Source organism: Zootoca vivipara, chromosome 1 (genome assembly GCF_965207765.1).
Source record: "Zootoca vivipara chromosome 1, rZooViv2.hap1.1, whole genome shotgun sequence".
Lineage (NCBI taxonomy): Eukaryota > Metazoa > Chordata > Lepidosauria > Squamata > Lacertidae > Zootoca > Zootoca vivipara.
The window spans coordinates 34,449,065-34,468,447 of NC_142582.1; positions in this window are offsets into that span (position 1 = coordinate 34,449,065).

Sequence of the window (19,383 nt, forward strand, 5' to 3'; positions counted from 1 at the left end):
GATTTAAGAGAGCAGGGAAGCTCAGCACTGTTGGGCTTCACAAAAGAACGTGGACTGCAATTACTACGTGGGCAACCAGCATGTATATTTGCAGTTCACAAAAGAGAGGCCAGTCTGCAGTCAGCCCGGGTCGAGTTTTGGAATCAGGGAACAGGTAGCCAAAATCAGGGAAGAGCCATGCCCCAAGGCAGCAGCAGAGAGTCAGAAGTGGTCACAAAGCTAGACAATAATTTTTTGGAGGTGTGTGTGTGGGGGGGGGGGGTTAGCAAGTGCTTACATAATGTCCTCACCAGGTGCAAGTTGCTAAGACTGAGCTGAAAATCTCTGAGGTTGGGTTTTCTAGGGGTGCTGAGCAGGGATAGGCCCTTGTGGACAGCTGGCGGAGAGCTCTGGGTGATACTGATAGGACAGTACTAGTACCTAGAGGGAGCTCTCAGGACAAAGAGCTCCATCTGGCTGTGGTCCATCCCCACCGATTCTGGGCAACAGGACCAATAATAATAATAATAATAATAATAATAATAATAATAATAATAATTTATTATTATTTATACCCCGCCCATCTGGCCGGGTTCCCCCAGCCACTCTGGGCGGCTTCCAACAAAACAGAAATTCTAAAATACAGAAATCCATCAAACATTAAAATACAGAGATCCATCAAACATTAAAAGCTTCCCTAAACAGGGCTGCCTTGAGATGCCTTCTAAAGGTCTGGTAATTGTTGTTCTCTTTGACCTCTAGTGGGAGGGCATTCCACAGGGTGGGAGCCACTACCGAAAAGGCCCTCTGCCTGGTTCCCTAGGATTCTGTCACAGATGAGAATGATGATCAGCCATCAAAGCCACAGAGGCATGGAACCCAGGCTTAGATCCCAAGTTGGGTCCCCAGAGGCAGATTCTCTTTTACACCAAGAGCGGCGTGTTCCCTGGTGGTCCACCAACATAGGCACACACAAGGAAGGAGCTGACTGTGCAGTGAAAAGACTTGGGTGAGCTCCAAGATCCTGTTGTAGAATCATAGAGTTGGAAGAGACCACAAGGGTCATCCAGTCCAACCCCCTGCCAAGCAGGAAACACCATCAAAGCATTCCTGACATATGCCTGTTAATGACCTCCAAAGAAGGAGACTCCACCACACTCCTTGGTAGCAAATTCCACTGGCAAACAGCTCTTACTGTCAGGAAGTTCTTCCTAATGTTTAGGTGGAAGCTTTTTTCTTGTAGTTTGAATCCATTGCTCCGTGTCCACTTCTCTGGAGCAGCAGAAAACAATCTCTCCCCCTCCTCTATATGACATCCTTTAATATATTTGAACATGGCTATCATATTACCCCTTAACCTTCTCTTCTCCAGGCTAAACATACCCAGCTCCCTAAGCCGTTCCTCATAAGGCATCGTTTCCAGGCCTTTGACCATTTTGGTTGCCCTCCTCTGGACACGTTCCAGCTTGTCAGTATCCTTCTTGAACTGTGGTGCCCAGAATTGGACACAGTACTCCAGGTGAGGTCTGACCACAGCAGAATATAGTGGTACTATTACTTCCCTTGATCTAGATGCTATACTCCTATTGATGCAGCCCAGAATTGCATTGGCTTTTTTAGCTGCTGCATCACACTGTTGACTCATGTCGAGTTTATGGTCTACCAAGGCTCCTAGATCCTTTTCACATGTACTGCTCTCAAGCCAGGTGTCTCCCATCCTGTATTTGTGCCTTTCAATTTTTTTGCCCAAGTGTAGTACTTTACATTTCTCCCTTTTAAAATTCATCTTGTTTGCTTTGGCCCAGTTGTCTAATCTGTTGTCAGAGAATGCTATCTGTCTGGAGCTATCCAAGGTCCTGCAATTCTGGCCCTGCCTTCCTCACTAAGCCCCCATCTGTAGGCTTGTCATACGTCAGGGTTTCGGTGGAATCAAAACACAGTAGGTGTAGATGGTACATTCCCTAAATATGTTTATTGCCCCCCCCCGGCCTGGTTTGAAAACCCACTGGTATCCTACAATAGCCAGCACTTAGGAAAAAGATGACAGCTCCCATCCCTTTGAATGTAGCTTTTATACTGACTGTTTTATAATTTGTCAGAGACAGTTTTCATCATAGCTTTTGATTTATGTTTTTAATCTTTCTTAACCATAGATCTTTTAAAATACATTATATATATGAGAATAAGGAAAAACAAATTGGGTGCAAAAAATTATATACCACCAACATCAAATAAAATATATACATAACAGCAGTAAACAACGTAAATACAACAATAAAATCACATTTATAGAACAAATAGAAACGCATCACAGTTCAGTAGATCAGATTAATACATCAAGATAGCCGGATCACCCCTCAGGGAAAATGTGGGTGAACAGATGAGTTTTAAGCAGTTGCTTAAATGCTAATACTGTAGCTGCCTGCCTGACAATCTGACAAAATATTAAACCCTTCTTAAAGCTCTCTGAAAGGTATAATTTCAACACAATGAAAAAGCCAAGATTGTATTGTGTCAGAACGAAGCCTTTTTGTTCTTGTTGCTGTAGAAATGTTGTTAAATGTTTCTCAGATCAAACCTCATCGCTATTTAAATAAAGCACGCACCATGTACTCTACCTATTTGCATTATGTCAAATCAACTGCATTGTTCCAATATGGTGCCATGTGTGCACGGAAGCCTGTAGCGGTACCAACAGGTGTCACTAAAATGTACTTGATAGTGATATTGACATTCGAGTCATATTTTACACTGCAGGAGGGGGGAAAAGACCCAGAATATAAATGAAATGTGGTGTTTCTAGATAGTATCCAGCCATTGGAAGAAACCTCTTTGATCCAGAAAGGGTTTCCATCAGTAGAAAATGGACTCTGTTAGCCTTGGTATTCCCCATCTCTCTTCTGCAAACCCTCAAGCCACCAAACTAAGGCCTCCCACACTTGCATTAAATACCCCCTGAGCACCTGCTTTCAGCGGGGTTGGGGCTCTGGGTTTTCTTGGGTCAGGTGAGACTTGATAGCCTAACCCTTTCAAGTCCAGAATAACACAGAATTGCATACAGTTCTGTCACACACCTGACAGTAAGGTTTCTGAAAGTGGAACAGTGGGAGAATTTGTGTGTGTGTGACTGTCCCTCTTCTCTGCGCCCAGACCACCCCTGCTTGTTTTTCACCAGGGGATTGGGGTACCCTACAGAGGTGATTTATGAGGGGAGATAATTCACTGAAAATTGTTTCCTGTTATGTGAATAGAAACCTTTTTGTCAGCTGAGCAATACAACCCTTTGAATGGAAACGCTCCATTATTTTATCAATATATATATATAGCCTCTCATTATATTAATACTAAGCTGGTACTGCAGAATGGGAAATACAAGCTAGGCTTTACCTAGAGAGCAGAATACTACCCTGTTAGTTGGCTTGATTTATGAGCTTTAGCATAACACTTTCACCTAGCAAAAATCTTTATGTATTAAAGATTATCTGGGGCAATTTCAAGTCCGTTTCTTTTTGATGTAGTTGGCCTTACAGACACAGTCATTTATGGAACGATGTCCCCACACCTTTTGAAATGTCATTTGAGACTGCCAGCATTCCATTCATCAGGACTACATTGATATAGAATGACCTTACTGAAACATAAAATAGAAATGTACAGAAAACCACTGTTACGTTTCTCTCTCTCTCTTATATATATATATATATATATATATATATATATATATATATATATATAATTTATTTATTTTTAAAAGCCAGATTTGTGGTGCTGTTGCTGCTGCTGTTCTGGATAAACTTCTGAAATGCTCTTCAATTCCCAGTGAGGCAAACATTTCAATTTTCTGCAGTATTAGCAGGGGTAACCGTGATGGCTAATTGTTGCCTGTAGTATTTCCCTCAATCTGCCTGTGCACTTTCAGTTACTCTGGCAGAGGCAGCATTTGTACATTTTCTGGTCACTAAACACTCAAGTACAATTGTAAGTGATCAGTTTACAGTTGGCCAGCAAATGCACCGAAGGAACACATCTGCAGAAAGATGTCCTTGTGCATAAATACAAGCATAATGCACACGCACGCAGCAGGAAGCGCTTACTATTCTAAAAAGTTCCTGTTCTTTGATGCAATCTCTAATCTCTCAACATGTTTTGACACAAAGTGAAAGAAAAATGATTACTCTCCACATGCAAAATAATAATAAAAATAATAACAATCAGATTACACAAAATAATTTATTTAGAAAATTCATTCGCACAGTTCCCGTTGAAGAGAGACTAACAGCACAATCCTAAACGTGTCTACTCAGGAGTAAGTTGTATTGATTTTAGTGATGTTTACACTCAGGTAAGTGGGACGCAGGTGGCGCTGTGGTCTAAAGCACTGAGCCTCTTGGGCTTGCCGATCAGAAGGTCGGTGATTCAAATCCCCACAACAGGGTGAGCTCCCGTTGCTTGGTCCCAGCTCCCGCCAACCTAGCAGTTTTAAAGCACGTCAAAGTGCAAGTAGATAAATAGGTACCACTCCGGCAGGAAGGTAAACGGCATTTCCGTGCACTGTTCTGGTTTTGCCAGAAGCGGCTTAGTCATGCTGGCCACATGACCCGTAAAAACTGTCTGCAGAAAAACACCGGCTCCATCGAACTGTAAAGCAAGATGAGCGCCACAACCCCAGAGTCGTCCGTGACTGGACTTAACTGTCAGGGGTCCTTTACCTTTTTTCTTAAGTGGGGTTAGGATTGCAACCTAAATTTTGCTCTCTGGCCTCTTGCATTACTATGAACTCTATGTGGATGGGTTTTCTTTTATATACATTTTGTTGTGTTTAAACTGTTAGGGTGATATAGGACGGTGCTGTGCCAATTGGGGGGGGGTCACCTGGGGAAGATGTGGGAGATCAAAGTCAGAAGAGGGCAGAAGGTGTTGCTAAAATTAGCCTCCCTCTCCATCCCAATAACAGATGCCTTCTATCACCAGAGGGACAAAAGTAGGGTACCACTCTTAAGGTTCAATCTAGCATCTTCTTATTGCTGAATTTCACAAGTATATTTTCAACCAATTGAAACTATTTGCAGAAGGTGTGCTATGGTTGAGATTTTCTACAGCCAACACTAAAAAAAAAATGCATCATGGGTGTATTTTAGAAGTGCACTTTGGATGGCAGTCCCTCTGAAAAATGAAATGTAGATGCTTTTGGTGATCTTCACACATGCACAGATTATTTCAGCACTGCTCACCCAACTCCTCAAATCAAATATTTTAAAGCCAACAGAAGCTTTCTTGAGGCATGCTAATAATTATTCCTGTGTGAAATTTAATTATTGCCTAGTATTTGTAATGATGAAGTGGCAAAAAATGGCTGAAATTAAATCAGGAATATTATATACCCCAAAAAGGCCATACAACACCCAATAAAAAAGTGTGTGTGTGTGTGTGTGTGTGTGTGTGTGTGTGTGTTAGAGAGAGAGAGAGAGAGAGAGAGAGAGAGAGAGAGAGAGAGAGAGAGAGAGAGAGAGAGAGAGAAGGCTCAGTATCTTGTTATAATATGGAGGCTTTCATTTTAAAAGTTCATGTTCACATAATTCAGAACTCTAAAAGGAAAGGGGGGTACATTTTTGCACATTTGTGGAAGAAATTTGCAAGTAGCATAACTAGCAGACCAAAGGTGTTTCAAGCAAAGGGGAGGGGGGTTTACATGTCCCTGTTGATTTGTGCCACACTTACTGGGTTCTTGTTCTTGTTAAGGCTGGGTTTATAAAAGGTAAAGGACCCCTGACAGTTAAGTCCAGTCGCGGACGACTCTGGGGTTGTGGCGCTCATCTCGCTTTACAGGCCGAGGGAGCCGGTGTTTGTCTGCAGACAATTTTTCCAGGTCATGTGGCCAGCATGACTAAGCCGCTTCTGGCGAAACCAGAGCAGCACACGGAAACGCCATTTACCTTCCCGCCGGAGAGGTACCTATTTATCTACTTGGACTTTGGCGTGCTTTCAAACTGCTAGGTTGGCGGGAGCTGGGACTGAGCAACAGGAGCTCACCCCGTTGCAGAGATTCGAACCGCCGACCTTCTGACCGGGAAGCCCAAGAGGCTGAGTGGTTTAGACCACAGCGCCACCCGCATTCCAAGGCTGGGCTTGCACACTTGCTTATAGCAACCTCCAAGCATGAAAGGAATACACGAACGGACCGCACAGATCTAACACCCAGACATGAGCAGCATGCACCCAGATGGGAGGCAGCACTGGATGAAGGCAGTTAAGTGTGAATCGATATCCCATTCCCAAGAACGGACCAGGCACTCTGTGTGTGCCTATCCATAACTGTGGTCCGTGTGCGGAAAGCAACAGGGCTCTGTTGATTCCTATGCCAAGCCCTCGACATTCATGCTCTGCACCTGTGCTCAGATGAACTGTGCCCTCAGTTGATCATCAAAATACATTTAAATCCCGATAGATAAATGAGAATGTGAATGCCTTGTGAAGCTTCCCCTGTGCTGCTGGTGTTAGGCTTTAAATAATTTGCTTTTTAATCAATAGAGAACACATCACTTGTTTGTTGGAAGAAAATGCTATAACTGATCAGATACAACCTCGTCTTGTGCTCCTGCTGTGTCTGCAGGCATCAGACATAATAGAGGAAGGAGGAGCCATGAATAAAAGGGTAATTCTCCTGTAGGAAATGTTCTTTGGCCTTCACATTTTGAACACTGGAACTCTGATTCACTCTGGACTTCAGGCTTCTGTGAGCTCAGAGATCAAATGGTTGTTCCCCAAGTGTGGGCTCAAGACTATTCCAATCTTTTAAAATTAATACGGTAAATGGTTTTTAAAATATTAAAATATTTTGCATTGCTTGTACTTATTTCATACTATTTTATACCACCCCAGATCTGTTGAGTTGTAGCATTATACATATCAGCTGAATGATGATTGATGGGGAATGATAAATACATCAGTAATATTAATTCACAGTACAACTCAGCAGACCACACCTCACCTAACCTGTGTTAAGTCTTCATAAAGTTTCCATTTTTCTGCCTCCATGGGACTGTCAAAACAGAAGTCTTGTTGAGCATCTAACTAGTCAAATTTGGCTGGTAAGTTTCGTTCAACTTGCCATGCAGGTCTGACTTACAATGCAATCACATTGATTTCTATTCAGGCTACTGAACATTTTCACACACACACACACACACACATTCCCAGCCATGCACCAAGTTCCTGTATTATCCTGGATTTGTTGATAACCTCTTCAATTCTTCAGTGAGAAGCCCAGTGAATAAGGCTGCATATACACTATACATTTAAAGCAGATTTAAATATTATTATTTCCCTCCAAAGAATCATGAGAACTGTAGTTTGCCTTCCTCAAAGCTACAATTCCCAGCACCCTTAACAAACTACAGCTCCCAGGATTCCGTGGGGGAAGTCACTTGCTTTAAATATATGGTGTGTCTGCAGCCTAATAGAATGCTTACGAATCTTGCCTCAAAGGGGAAAGTGGTAAAATCATCACTTGGAAAAACGCAGAGCGTAGCTACAGACAGGGCCTACAGACTGTGTGATCTTGGCAGAAAAGAGGGTAAGCAATAGCACTAGGTAGGCAGGGATGACTGAAAAACTGAGTAGGATTAGAGCCCAGGGTGGCAGGCTGGGGGCAAGAACAGCATAGTCAGTGACTTGAGAAATAAATCACCAAACTCTCTTTTATTCAGTTTAATTAAAAGCCTTTTCTAATTCACCCCTTACTTCACAGAGAAGAATTCCATCACTCAAACCTCTTTCAGGGAAAAATGCCATATTGGTTCACTGTCTTACTCCCCCCCCCCTTTTTTTTTGCAGGAAACCAAAATCAAACACAAGCGCTTTTTCGATTGCCAAGTTTAAAACACTACTCTTATAACTAAAACAACCTTTGGGGAAGATAATACTTTCCAATGTCGCACTTGCAGCCGGGAACAGGCACAAAACCGCACTAATATTTGATTTCCTTTCATAAAGCGATCCTTTTGATTGAATGAAAGGAGAAATATGCATCTTGCTCAATAATGCGCAACAATGTCAACAGGAGGTAGAACTAAGCTTAAACACACACACACACACAGAGAGAGAGAGAGAGAGAGAGAGAGAGAGAGAGAGAGAGAGAGAGAGAGAGAGAGAGAGAGAACAGTCTTAACTTTCTGGAAAGCTAAGGCTTTCCTTCAAAACTGTGTCTGTAAATGGAAGCATTGTGTAATACTTCTCACATCACTGCAGAGCAAATGCTAGAATCTCTCTCTCTTCCTCTCCCTCTCCCTGGATCCCTTGAGTCTGTATGCTAGGCTCAACCAGCCAAGCAGAACTGCTGACATCCTCATTCAACCAGGTGATTTCCGCCAGTTGACCATCTTAATACTCACCATGTGTCATATGACACTATGTCAGGGTCCCAGTGACATTCAGACATTGCCAAAAAATGCCACGTCTAACTCTGGACAAACTTTTACAGGCGCTAAAAGAGATTTCCTAATGCAGTGTTCAGGGCTTTTATTGGGGGAGGGGGGAGCATTTTAGATTAATCCCATTGAAAGTCCAAAGTCAAAATACTTTTCATCGCTCTGGTTAGCATGTTAGCTTCCTTAACTGGCAGGCCCCGTTCCTTTTTGTCTTTCTTAAACATTGCTTGGACTTTTTATTTTTTTAAAGGCTGTCAGTGTTCTTTCAGGGACTGCACGGCTGAGAGGTTTGGAAATGAAATTCAGAGACTCTCACCTCTAGGTCAATGGCTCTGTTCTGGCCTGGATCAATCCTGACAGCTCATTCTTAACTAATGTGCAGTGGGTTAAAATAATCTTTGTTCTCTTTCCAGTTCTTTGTATCTACACATCCCAAACCTCACGTTAAACAATATCCGTCATTTTCTTCTCTTTGAAACCCTTTGAAAAATTAAGGCCCAAGTCCAGGTTAGAATGGTGGCTCAACTATTCTCTTATCAAGGATTTCTTGCAGAGTGTCCAACTGCTGGTGCTGAAAGTTGCAGTGCCCACCTGAACACTGCAGTTTACACAGCATCCGTGCACATGTAGATCCATCATGTGGCCTGTTTCGTGTTGCAGAGGGGCCCCAGTTGTGAGACCACAGCCAATCTAAAGCAACCTTAGCGAATAAAACACTTTCAATCATCTTCTTAAAAGCGTATGCAGAGCCCAACTGGATCAAGACAAAAGTCTACCTAATACAACATTCCACAGTTTTGCCACAGTTTTGCAGCACTTGGGCACACACACACACAGAGAGAGGGGGGGGGACAGGGACAGGGAGAGAGACTCCACTGTTTTCAGGCAAGACTTAGCTGCTTCATCATCAGTGACAAGAGTCTGCATTTTCAGAAGAGTTATGTAATTAAAGAACTATATAAACAAAAGTGTCTTCAATTCCCACCCTATTCCCTGCTCCTGTGCAGCAAGTGGGAGGGTGGCACTGCAACCAGTAGTGATTGGAATTAGGTGAGTTTATGAGTGTTGACACGGCAACCAATGGGGAGACAAGGCTCTGGCAGATAGAAGAACCCTAGTCTCCCTAGCAGTCTGAACTGCTTATGCTTCATAGAATTGTAGAGTTGGAAAGGACCCCAAGGGTCACCTAGTTGAACCCCATGCAATTTAGCAATCCCACCTGCAACGAAAGAATAAGGGGGAACCATGGGGAAGCAGTGAAGACCTCACCAAGAGGTGGGGCACCTCAAATGCAGCCTCCAAACCTCTCTTTCGAACCCTTGAACTCTGCCCAGCCCACCTCCCTTGTCCCCAGTCACTGCTTTGCACCCTAAGTATTTTTGATTGGTCTTTGAATTTGGATAATGCTTCTTGTTTGTCTGGAGAGGATAGAGAGGGATTTATTTAGACTACTGCACAATTGCACCACACTCTTTTCCTTCTGGCCCCGTCAACCAAGACCTAACTCCATGCTACCAACATTACTTATCCACAGGTATTTACTGGATCTCCATTAGAGCATCCTACAGACCTGTGGAGCAAAGCCATGTTTTATCTTCTGGAAAGGTCCTAACACTAGACAGGAAAGCTTCTGGTTGGCATCAGGCAGAAATATTTGCAAACATCTCCCAGAGATGTTTCTTTATACCACTGTAATCTTGGCCCAATCTCTGTGGGTTTGGATTTTTTTAAAACAAATTGATGCCCTTTAATCTATGGTTAATGCATTTCCATTCCTCCTGTCCCCACATCAGTCTGTAGTCACAGGGGAACTCAAAGAAATTACCTTGTTCAGAGCGCTGAAGGTGTTGATACAGAAAGCACTGTGCAGCTCTATCTTTAAAATTACCTGTTTGACCTGCTGCTTCCTCAAATCCTCAGTCCTCAGATAACAGCTTTCTCTCCCACTGAGATCAAAAGCTAGGTATCTTTTCCCTCTAACACAGTCCAGAGAAGGAGGAGAAGATATTACATTGCCACAATCTACAGCAGTAAAAACCTTCTTTTGTCTATGGAGGGAAAACAAGCCCGTGTGTGTGTGTGTGTGTGTGTGTGTGTGTGTGTAACTATGACATTATTATTGATTAAAGCAGGTGGTTCTGAACTGAATTCCCTCATGACATCCTTTAGAGACATCCTTGGTTTTAAGCAGCCCTGGGGACTTGACTGGAATCGACAAAAATGCTATCTGTCCTCTTTGTGGATCGCAAGATGATCGTAATCCTCTGGTTTCCAGGTGGATGCAAAAATCAGGACTGTTTAGCTTTAAAATCTTTGCAGGGCAGCTCAGCGCTGCCTTAATTCATGTTAAACTCCCTTCTCAATTTACTAGATTTATGTCCATCCACTCTCTACTTTGGGGTGGTTATTATTCTTCCAGTTGAATTTGAAGCCAACTCTTAGTGCGGTGCTATTGTACAGGTATGACTAAGTACTGTCTCGTTGCCTTGAATGTGGTATCATTTGTCTTACAGAATACAGGCAGGCTGCAGTAACACGACAGCACACAGTGACAGTAATTTGCTCTGATCTGCCCCCACTGCTAGCCCTGCTGCTACAAATAGCAATTGATTATTATGCTGTAGTGTTATTGACTGTCACTATGAACGCAGGCTTTATTTCAGTATATATATATATATATATATATATATATATATATATATATATATAGGAGCAGGCCACAGATTGGTGTAGTTTGAATGCAAAAAATGGGTTGGGGGTGCTGAGGTGGGGGTGGGAGAAACAAGAGGGTGATAGGATGTCCCTTGCCAAACGAGTGGCAGCACACAAAGGCCTTTAGAATTTGCCATTTGTTTTAGCAAGATTTGTTTAATTTGAATGCGAAAGAACATAAAATGAGTTGGGTGTGTGTGTGTAAAAAAAGAAAAAGGAACACATGAATCAGAGAGAGGTGGCAATTGTCAATGAAAGAGTAAGAACATGAAGTGCCTTTAGAAATCCTAATCACCCTTTCCCCAAAGGATAGTCCTAGTTATTTGGAGTGACTTCAGTTCAACTGTTTCTTTAATCCGTGTGCACCCTATGCATGCGCGCGCGCGCACACACACACACACCAATTCTGTTGTTTCAGACTTGCTGACCTGGTGTATTGGTGGTTTTCTTGGACTATGGACAGTACAGGAGATTTATGATTTCTTTAAAAATAATCTCTGCTTCAGTACAAACATATAGGAATTAATGTGATGGACCAGGTGAGCTCCTGGACAGTGTTCGTTCTTAAATGAGTAGCCAGCAGGTTTCCTCAGAAGCAACAGCAAGACCCATGGAGATGCTCTGCTTCCCATGTTCCTTCTTGCTGAAGGCTGAAGGCTAGGAATGGACAAATCTTTCAAAGTTTCACATTACTGGAATCTCCAAATAAACATAGTTTTGTATGCAGCTTTGACTAATATACACAGTTTTGCAAGCACTTTCCGCCTAACAAAATGCATTTTTGTATGCCATTTTCATTCATTCATGTGTGTGTGTTTGTGCAAACATTTCAGCTTGCCGGATGGAACAATCTCTTCTACAGATATAACCACTATTTAAATTAAATAATTATAACAGCAATAGCAACACCTTAAACTTGGCCCAATAATTAACTAGCATTAATCTTCTAGGCCTCCACTGAAAATGGTTTTAATGAATGTTATCCATGAGGGTTTTGTTTTTATCTTTAATTTTGTTTTTTATCTTTATTTGATGCTGCTTTTTAGAAGTATAGTCTTTTTATTCGTTTCTTTTTTTATAAAAAAAAAGATATTGGATAGTTTTTGCCTTTTTATCCTGCCTGAATGAAAGCACAGGATTTAAATGATTTAAATATTTTTGGGTTGTTTTTTTAGCCACCTAAATTATTTAAATATTTCACAAATAATTTAAGTATTTGAAGAGACCAAGGGAGCAGAGTATAAACATGTGTCTCACTCCACTTCCTATGCTGGCTCCATAGGCTTCCATGTTGGGCCCTGTTCAGCACTGCTACCAACTGCTAGCTCTCTGTGTGAAAAAGAATTACAGTCGTACCTTGGAAGTTGAACGAAATCCATTCTGGAAGTCCATTCGACTTCCAAAACGTTCAGAAACCAAAGTGTGGCTTCTGATTGGCTGCAGGAAGCTCCTACAGCTAATTGGAAGCCGCAGAAGCCCCGTCGGACGTTTGAGTTCCAAAGAACATTTGCAAAACAGAACAGTCACTTCCAGGTTTGCGGCATTTGGGAGCTAAAACGTCCGAGTACCAAGGCAATCGGGATCCAAGGTGCGACTGCATATGTTATAAGAGCCCTCTTGAAAACCTGCCCAGACTATCCCTTGTTTGTACCATTGGAATATTTCCTTGAAAACATTTCTTGGGACGACAAAACCTGCACCTTAGCATGAGAGAAAATAAATTTGGAAGATCAGACCATCAATTTCTTCATAGTTATTTGAGAATTTGAATTCTCAGTCATTAGAAGCCCAATCCTCTATATAATCTGCAATGGGATTTGTTTCCCAGTTTTGATACAGACAGTAAGCACAGATTTACTTGCCTATTCCTCCTCCTGATGCTTTGACTGCATTTTTAATCTGCAGCCGGGTAGTCCCTAGAGTCCATTTCACATGGGTGCAGAAATGCAGCTCAGGTAATTATCCTTTCTCTCCAAGTGAATTAAGACACTGAGAAGCCTGTGTTTAGCTGAGATTTGGTTCCTTAATGCTTGTCACCTGCAAGACAAGCTGCACAGGTAAACCTCAAGCCATCTTTTCCTGCCCATCCAAAGTGGATTTTCAGGATATCTCTGAAGTTTAATACTCAAGGGGCATTATAGTAAAGAGGAAGGGGGGAATGGTAATGTCTCTGTATAAAATGTGATTTACTGTAATAGGCTTTAGGAGGAGTACAACTCTTAACAAGATACATTCTGTGCTAATCTAGTGCATACAGGCTCTTTTATTCAAGCAGAACTCTAAACTATGAAGCCCACAATTTATAACATTAACAGTTCAACCACACTTAATGCTAACCTCCAAGAAAGGAGCAAAAGGTAAGCTGCTCACTGTCAGTTCAGTCTACAGCTGAGTTAAGGCAAGATATTTGGATACTTTAAGCTGATTTGGTCCCACTGAGATACAATGGACAGAACTGTTTTAAACCACAGTCTTCAGAGTTAACCAGTTCAACAGCCTGGGCATGTGAACATCAATCAACATTCTACATTGAGATTTGATTTAAACAATTAAAAAACAAAAACAAACTACGATAGCAATTCTATACAATAATTCATTCCGGTAAGCAACAGCAAAGCAGGCAACAAGAGGTTAGGTAAGGTAAGCACAACAAAAACCCTGATTTCCAGCCATGAGAATTTCACTGGAATTTTCTTTCCCCTTTGATATTTATTGAATGCAATTTATTTACTTAGTAATGGGTGAATGAAAATTTTTTTTATTAAAAATGAGGACAATTTTCAACTGAGAGAGATATTTAGAGGGGGCAGGGGCGATAAGTAAAGACTGATAATCACATAGGAAATCACCAGGTCTTTTTTCGCAATTCACCACAGCCAGTCTCCTATCACCCACACTAGGAAGAATGTTATTATACTCCTACATTTCAAAGAGATAAGTATTGGTTTTACAGTGTGGTTAGATATTAAGTGTGTGAGAGAAAGGGGAGGCACACTTCAGATTCACCAACCTGTGCAGTTTCAAGCATTAAATGCAGTCTGATTTGGTAAGATGAAAATTACAGGTATTACTAATTTTGCAACCATGCAATAGATCAAATTAATACTTAAGCAGCTACGTATTTATCAATTAGCATTATTTTTTTCTTTTCCTGTCTGACTCTTTATTGTTGTAACTCCATCAAATAGTCTTTTGCTCTTTTATGGTAATAATCCCTTCAAATTCTCCACTTTCATCTGGATCCCTGTATGTTATTTGTTGTTCTGCTAAACCCTTACTACAGAGATCTAGGAGTTCCACAGGCCTGATGAATAATTAGAAATGTGTTATCCCTCAGCTTCAAAAGAGGGCTAGAAATAATTATAAGCAAACATTTTATGTAGCATTCTGTATCAATCCAATCCCTGCTTTATGTTGTTTGTACTGTAGATAGGGAAAGAATGGACAAGTTCTTGGTTTCAGCTCTGTCAGCAGAAAAGAGGCAGATGTTCCAAGCTGTTGTCACTTTTGTCTTCTTTCTTGACTCTGCTTCCTGGCTTGGTGTGCTCAGTTCACTTCTCCCAATGGTTGCTCAAACCTGTAAAAAGGCACAGTTAATTGCTGATCTATCAGAGCGAACCTCACATGCCCATTGGCAACACTTACCGTCCAGTTTTCCGACTCTGTTTTTCTTGCCCATAAAATGGCTTCAATGCCAGCAGAGAATATAAATCATAGCAGACCAAGTTGGGGGTGAGGGATCAGAAGCTCAGGTTTTTCCTAGCCGCCAAACAGCTGACCTAACCAATCTGAGTTATACCTGGTCCAATGACTCCATAGCCACTTCCTCTCACTGTTATGCAAATTCTTGTCTTTTCTGATCTAATTGGAACGCCAGGCATTTCATTCTTCCTATGCTGCTGCATTTCTCGCATAATAGGGAGGATCTGAAAGACGCTTTGCCTGCCCAATTCCAAAAAATAAAAGTAAATGAATGAGCATGTGGGGTATATGAACCCATAGACTTCTCCTTTCCCCCATGCTATTCTTACACAATCTAAAACTCTTTCTTTTGGGGGGAACAGCAGAGTACAGCAGCTGCTGGCATTACACATTTCCAGGATATTTTCAGCACCTCTAGCACTAACCTTAGTCATCAAGCCAAGTTAGATCACCCTTTCAACCTTAAGAGGATCTGACTGATTCTAATACTTGACAAGAATTTCCTTCAAGGTTAGGATCAGGTCAGTGATCCTCTGGGAACAGGCTGCCTCCTTGGGCACCACATGTCTTGGCTTGCTTACTTGAGAAATCTGGAGCCATTTACTTGGCAACATCTTTCTGCAGTGAGCTCTCGGCTTGCGTAACACTTTGCTTGTGGGCTTAGTTGCTTAGGTCAACTCCAGGGTGGGCTCACTTCAGTCTTGCATGACTTCCTTTAAAGAATACACATGGTCCACCGATGTGTTTTAAATTTACAAAGAAACAGGGACTGCTCAGAATCACTTAAGGTACAATGAAATAGCCCGTGTTAAATGATCTTGAGTGCACATACTTGCTTATAAAGAGGCAAAGTGCCTTAAGAGATTAGACCAAGGCCTACCTAATGCGGCCCTGCAAGAATCTCAGCAACCAGTAACAGCTAGGTGGTCTACCCAAAATGGGCTAAAAGGCCACCAGTGGACCACACTCTATCTTCTGCCCACTGCCACTGATTTATAAATAGCTGGTGGTTAGGACATGTGGCAGTTTATTCCATTTTCTCAGTCTTTCCCTAGCTGTTGAGTTTTGCATTATATTTAAGCTTTCACACAATGTAAAAACCACTTCTGGAACAATAGCGGAATATAGGGCAAGTTTAGTGCTCATTTCTGTGCTTTCGGCATACAGGGGGTGGGGGGGAATTGCAAATAATATGGAAAGTCTAAATTTGAGCCACCTCATGAGAATACAATACTTTGGCCACCTCATGAGAAGAGAAGAATCCTCGGAAAAGACCCTGATGTTGGGAAAGATTGAGGGCACAAGGAGAAGGGGACGACAGAGGACGAGATGGTTGGACAGTGTTCTTGAAGCTACGAACATGAGTTTGACCAAACTGCGGGAGGCAGTGCAAGACAGGAGTGCCTGGTCCATGGGGTCACAAAGAGTCGGACACGACTAAACAACAACAACAAAATTTGAGCTATATTCCACTCAATTCCACTATAATTCCAGAAGTGGCTTCTGCATTGTCCGAAATCTCAAATATAAAGTGGAAATTAACAGAGAAAAATTGTGAAAATGGAAGGCAACCATTTGAGTGCAGCCTGAACCATCTTTGGGTCTCCTGCTCCCAAATGACCCTGGATATCCTTTCCTCGCTCGCTTTTGTACCTAGAGCTCTTCATAGAATACCTCTGTAGCACCACCTGTTCCTTTAAACCCTCTTTGAAACCTTCCTTTCCCCACCAGGCCATGATCCCTTAGCCCTCATTTCCAATGGTTGCTTGACTGTCCTTCCCTCCCAGTCAAAATTTAGATAAGGCCTTTTAAATAGGGATCTGCCTTCTGCCTTACCCCAAATGTTGCCAGAAGCAGCATCAGCAACTCTTACCAGGACAGGGCTAAGGTGGAGTAGGCAGGGTTGGGCTGCATAGGTGCACCAATGGGAGCAATGGATTCAAAATGGTGCTCCTGTGCATGCACGTGACCCCAAACGCACCACCACTGTGCCCTGCTCCAGCCCCACCCAGCTAAGTGCCAGGAAGGCAGCTCCACACCTCTTTCCCAAGATGTGCGATGTTCCTGCTTGCTACACCATGATGGTACCAAATCATCTTGGCACCACCACCGCCCAAGACACAAAATTGTACAATATGAACAAAGTGCCATTTGAAAGAACAACTGCACACAAATGTTGCAGTAGCTAATGGACATCAGTCTTTTTTAAAAAAACAAAAAACAAAACCCACCCATATAGAGGTGTCAAAAAGCCCGGGATTTTTGACCACCGCTTAAATACTTTATGGACACTGTAAATCACCTGCCTATTTAAGTTTTATCTTGTCCACTTTATGTTGCCCGGCTCATGTACAGGAAATGGACTGTATTTAATATTGATGGCGCTCTCTCTCTCTCTGTGTGTGTGTCATTTAATCGTCCCTATTGATTGAATTTCATCAGAGCGTCAGGCTTGGACAGGAGCTTTGATTTTACTGTAAGGATTCTTTGCCGTTTTTTGTTACTCAACACCATATCAATGCACCTTGTGGTGTGATATCACTTTCACAATCAATACCTGGAAAGAAAATAAAAGAGGCCTCCAGGAAAAGAGAAAGAAAATCTGCCTCTAAATCCCTTTTTGCACATAGATTAAGCCTCTCCAATTGAAAAGGGTTTATTGTGTGTTTTAATATAAGAGCAAGAATGCCATGTGGGGAGGGGAGGGGTAGCCTACCAAGGGTCTCCATGGACTGTTTCAGCAATTTGACATCATTTTTTATTTAGAAGAGTCAAGCTATCTGTTTCTACTTGGCACTTGGAAGGGAATTATTTAAATCGCCTCCATTATATTTTACTCATATTTTCTTTCATTTTGCGCTGAATCAGGGAATGGGCATTGATCAGTATTTGGGCCAAGGAGTTTAAAGGACCATCTTTCTCCATCATTACCTTGTTACGTGTTCTGTTCAGTATCTGAGATCTCTCTCCAGGTTCCCTTGCAGGACCTTTTTGGAGGTGGTACCTATGCTGTCAAATACTCTTCCCAGGAAGGCCTGCCTACCCTTGTCATTGTAAACTGTTTGGACAGCAGGTGGAAATTGGTCCCAGCTTAGGTCTTTGCTGGTTGCTTTTGTTTAGTGTGTTTCAATTATTGGGTGATGGTGCTTTGTCTCTTTGCTGATACAGTATGTTGTTTTTGAAAGTATTTCCTTTATTTAATTTCTGTGGATTTGTACAGTGATGTTACATTAGGTTTGTTTTGCTTAAAGTTTAGTTTGTAAGCCACTTTGACTTTAACTTATACAGAAAGGTAGGGTACAATTTCACTGCTTATGAGATTTTAGAAATCTCGATCAGTTTATAAATGCTTTAAATCAGGGCTTTTTAAAGAGAACAAAGGAGGATCTCTTTTTCTAGAAAAATAGCACTGCTTTAAATAAATAAATGTTTTAAATAAATAAAAACACATGCATTCTCACATGCATACCAGAGGTTCATGAGCCATTGGACAGATGGCGGTGATGACACAATACATTTTGTGGGTTGTTTTGGTGGCGATGGTTAATGAGGAGTGTACAGGAGACACAACCAGAGATACCAAACAGCACAAGTTTAGCTTTAGAGATTTAGAGCCACTAACCTACTAGTCTAACTACTGTCTAGAAGCACAACAGCTCCTTTTCATCCTGCCTCCAAAGGCCAAATCAATATGATCAGAGGTCCTTGAGAAGATAACACTGGAACATAGCAAGCCACCTTATGTCAAGTCAGATCAAGTATTCTCTCCACTCAATGGCAATGGTTCTCCAGGGTTGTTAGGATACCATCTTATGCTGATTCCCTTCAGTTCAACACTTATAGCTTGTAAGTTATACCTACCTTATGGATAAAGCCCCAACTTTGGGGAAAGCAAAAGGAAGAAGTGCAATGTCTGTTCAGATCTCCTGAAGCTGCAAAGTGCTGCTTTAAAAGGCGCGCCGTGTAAAACTCTTGTTTTTTGTGCACAGTTTCATGTTGAAAGCAGCACATTGCAAATGCCAGGCAAAAAAGGTCCCACAAATCTCATTGCATCAAATCTTGCCAAGCCATTGAATTAAGATCCAGTTAATAGCCTGACGTAATAAGTAGCTGGCAATTTGCCTGAAGAACGATGTAAAGGCAGTAGAGCATAATGATGACAGTGGTAATATTACTTCTAATAACGATGACCGTTGTGTATGTGGGTTGAAGGTGTGTATAGGGAGAATTAAGGATATGAGAAGTCTGGCCCAACATGTGCAGAACCTGTAATATGAATATGGAGAAGGAGGAGTGCATGCTATATGCCTAATTTTGCAGAAATGTCAAATTCACATCAATAAGTTTCCCCAATTATCCCACACAGGAATTTGTGCAGTAGGGGCTAAATAGATGCCACTAATATTTCAATTTTAGGAATTCCAAAATGACACCCCATATGGCGTAAGGGTTAGAATGTGGCATTAGGATTGGGAAGACCCAAGTTCAAATCTCTAAAGGTAAAGGGACCCCTGACAATTAAGTCCAACGACTCTGAGGTTGCGGCGCTCATCTCGCTTTAAAG